The sequence below is a fragment of the Nicotiana sylvestris genome, chromosome 4 (assembly GCF_000393655.2).
Source record: "Nicotiana sylvestris chromosome 4, ASM39365v2, whole genome shotgun sequence".
Taxonomy (NCBI): Eukaryota; Viridiplantae; Streptophyta; class Magnoliopsida; order Solanales; family Solanaceae; genus Nicotiana; species Nicotiana sylvestris.
In genome coordinates, this window is record NC_091060.1 from 2,941,255 (window position 1) to 2,945,395 (window position 4,141).

General features: G+C 36.9%; 1 long non-coding RNA gene across 1 annotated transcript; it reads left to right on the forward strand.

Moving 5' to 3' along the window:
• The first annotated feature begins 2,534 nt into the window (after window positions 1–2,534).
• On the forward strand, window positions 2,535–3,788 carry LOC138888963 (uncharacterized). Its single transcript, XR_011406477.1, has 2 exons — window positions 2,535–3,207; window positions 3,561–3,788. It is a non-coding gene; the product is annotated as an uncharacterized lncRNA (long non-coding RNA).
• The last annotated feature ends 353 nt before the right edge of the window (window positions 3,789–4,141 follow it).

Sequence of the window (4,141 nt, forward strand, 5' to 3'; positions counted from 1 at the left end):
CAATAAGGCATGGTGTAAATCTAAAACTACCCGGACATAGGCATAACTAGTAGCTACATACGGACTCTCGTCACCTCGTGCGTACGTATCCCCCACAAATAGAGGCACATATTAATTTGGTTCACCTATGGGGGTAATTGCCTCTTACAAAGTTAGGAAGGAGACTCACCTCGCTCCGAAGTTCCATAACCGGCATTCCACGCCCTTCCGAAGACTCAAATCGATGCAAAAATGCTCCAAAACTAGCCAATAATTATGTAAACCTATTAATACATGTTCAATTACTTATTATAGTCCAATTTATAATAATTCCTAACTCGATAGAAAAGTTGACAAAATTGCCCTTAGGCCCACATGCCCGGATTCCGAAATTTTTTGAAGATAAAGTTCCCATGACCTCACGAACTCAAATATATAAATTATTCTCAATTCCATGCCCAAAATCGTGGTCAAAATCCAAAAATCTCAATTTCTAGGTTTTTCTTTAAAACCCCAAATTTTCCTTTAGATTCTCATGAATTTTGATGTTAAATCTAAGGTATAATCACAAAATATAATTGAAAATTGGTTAGAGTCACTTAACCAATGATTTGATACAAAAATCCTTTCTCAAAATCACCCACTCTAGGACCTAGGGTTCAAAATATGATAAAATGAAGCAAAAACCCGAGTTACACAGCTGAAAACAAGCTGCAGATGTTGCATTTGCGATCCAGGGTTCGCAATTGCGAACAAGGAAGGGCTGGAAAAGATCGCATTTGCGACAAAAAGTTTGCAATTGCGAACTGGGCATCGCAATTGCGATGGATATGTTCACAATTGCGACCATACCAAAAGCAGCAGTTTTTCCCGACACAAAAATGAGCATAACTTCCTCATACGATGTCCAAATTCGATGATTCTTTTTGCTATGGCTCCGTAATTACGATACTGATCTAATGGTTCAATAAAAACTGAATTTGAAGCTCATTTGATTAATGTAGTACCCTTTATTCCCAAAGAAACGACGTTGAAACATCAAATAAGAGTGCAATGCAACCCGAAACACACCCGAGGCCCCTGGGACCCCGTCCAATCACACAACTTAGTACCATAACATAACGCGGACCTGCTCGAAGCCTCAAATCACGTCAAACAATGCTAAAACTATGAATCACACTACAATTCAAGCTTAATGAACTTTAAATTTTCAAACTTCTACTTTCGATGTGTAAACCTATCAAATCACGTCCGATTGACCTCAAATTTTGCACACAAGTCATATTCGACATTACGGACCTATTCCAACTTCCGGAATTGGAATCTGACCCCGATATCAAAAGGTCCACTTCCGGTCAAACTTCTCAAAAACCTTCAAATTTCCAACTTTAGCCAAATGACTCCAAACCAATCGCGCTCCCAACACCAGAATCACCATACAATGTTATTCCCAGACTCAGAATCCCAAACAGACATCGATAACAGTGAAATGCACTTCAACCCAAACTTATGAAATTTTTCCAAAAATGCTAACTTCCACAATAGGTGCCGAAACGCTCCCAGGTCTTCCAAAATCCAATCCCGACATACGCCCAAGTCCAAAATCATCATACGAACCTGCTAGAATCATCGAATCCCGATTCCGAGGTCGTTTACTCAAAAATCCAATCTTACTCAATTCTTTCAACTTAAAGCTTCTGAAATGAGAATTCTCGCTCCAAATCAACTTCGAACTTCTCAGAATTCAATTTCGACCATGCGTACAAGTCATAATACCTAAAGTGAAGCTACTCAGGGCCTCAACCCGCTGAACGATGTGCTAGATCTCAAAACGACCGGTCGGGCCGTTACATCCTCCCCCACTTAAACATATGTTCGTCCTCGAACGTGCCGAGAACTGCAATAAAGTAGTCTGAAATCACTACTTAACACCTCGTGCACCTACCCGTGCTACCAAAACTCAGTTGAGTAGATTAGCTCGAGCAAATCTAAAGATGTTCCCTTTTATTCTAGCAAATAAGCTTAGAACCAAAATTTCGACACTCGAAATTCTCTGCCAGGCCTGCTGCCTGTAGACATGTGATTTTTGACCCTCCCCAAGATTTTTTATATATTAGCACGTAAATATTTAGTTTAGGCCTAATATAGCTATTTCAACTAATTTTGACTTTTTTTTTACTTTATTTCGTCACAATAAAAATAAAAATTACAAAAATATTTTAGTTTATGCATCTTTCATAAATTTAAATAAAAAATATACAAAAATAGTAGCTTATTTTTATTTTTATATATAATCTTAAAAATACAAAAATAGTTTCATATTTTAATATAGTTTAGTTCAATTAATTAAAATTAGTTTTATATTTTTATATTATAATTGTATATAATTTTAGAAGGAGGAATTAGTTTTAGGTTGGTTTATCCCGTCTTTATAAATCTTGTAGTCCATTTTTTAGTCTTTGACCCAATTCCCTAGCCCATAATTCCTAGGCCCATATCCCTAACCTAATTTAGTATCTAACATCTAAAATAGAGGGGGATCCCTAAACTCTATGAAATCAACCGTTTTGTAAAAGAGGGCAGCAGCAGCTAAGAAAAGACGGAACAATTCCTCTGAAAAAAACAAAAAACCAACAGCTTTCCTCCATGGGAATTAGCTGAACTTCAGACCTAACACCCATTTTCTCCGTTTGCATTTTTGTACAAAAATGAACCAGTAGTAGATAGTACCAAAAATAGTAGCTAAGAATGACAAGTTTCTATTTCCATCATTCATAAACAACACCCGTTTTCCACCATTAAAAGGACCTTTCTTTTTCAGCCAAACTCCACCCTCAAACCAGTTGAACCCCTCCGAAATTCCAACCCATAATCACCCCTTTCGAAATGCCACTACTTCAGCCATTAACCCCCAAAGCATCGACGAAAACTCAGGCCTGAAACGCTTCTTAATCCACCCAAAAAACGCAGCAAACTTCAGTCACAAATAAGCACCAAAGACCCGCGAAATCTAGCCATGAACTCCACAAAAACTCAGCTGGAAAACAGTGGAAACAGCCCCATAAATAGCCATTCTGTTAGCTTCAACGTTGGCATCAATGGCAGTGGGTTTGAGTCAAATTCGAGTTTGTGGCGAGGTTCCGAGCTCCGGTCGGTGGTCAGGCTCCTACACTTTGTTCACCTTTGGAGTGCAGATGTAACAAGCCAAATTTGTCAATCAATATAAAGGTTCATCTTCCCATTTCATTCCAGTTCTATATGATTCTCGTTTAGGTTTCGTGAATGTTCCATTTGATATTTTGTTAGTGTTCATTTTTACTCATTAAGCCAATATGAAATTTATTTTATTTGCTGTTGTCTATTTATGAGTCTTGTTTGCTTCCTTGCTCAATCTTTCATAAATGCCTTCCATATTTTTAATTCATTTAATTTTGTTGTAATTAATCTACTAAATAATTTGATGAATTATCTGTTGTTTTGTATTGTGAAGTGATGATTAGATTAATAGGTAAATTAACAAATAAGGAAAGTAAAGTTTGAAATTTAGACTGAATTTTTGTACATTTGGGTTACTGTGGCAGTCATTGAAGAGTGGAATTTCTTTGGTAAAGAAGAGGGGGGTTAGTAAATACAGAAGCAAGCCAAGAGGGCGAAAAAAAACAAAACCAAGACTCCATTTTGCCTTTGTGTTTTTAATTTCTCAATGTTGTTTTTGCTTCTCAGTTCTAATGTTCTTTAGAATTGTTGTATTCTGGATTTATAACCTGCCAATGCAAAGTAGATGTAGGTGAAAAGGTGTCTTAATTTAATTTGCTGGTGTGTCATTTGTCTTTAGTTAAGTGAGATGGATGTTGGTGTCGTGAGCATTTGTAACAAATAAAGAAAGTAGTTTGCTTTAGGCGCGTTTTGTTCTATCATCGTGATTGTGTACACGTTCGCGTGACACGGTTACGATTTCTAAAAACAAAATCGGAGTATGCGTTCACGTAACTTCGGCTAAACTTTCTTAATAATAATAAGCGTTATTAATTGTGGACACGTTCGCGTGACATGATTTTTGACGTGCCAAACAAATGGGTACACATACGCGTGACTCAGTTCAAGATAATTTTCTTAATTAAAAAGAGGTAAAGAGGTAAATGCACATAGGATCTAAAATCAG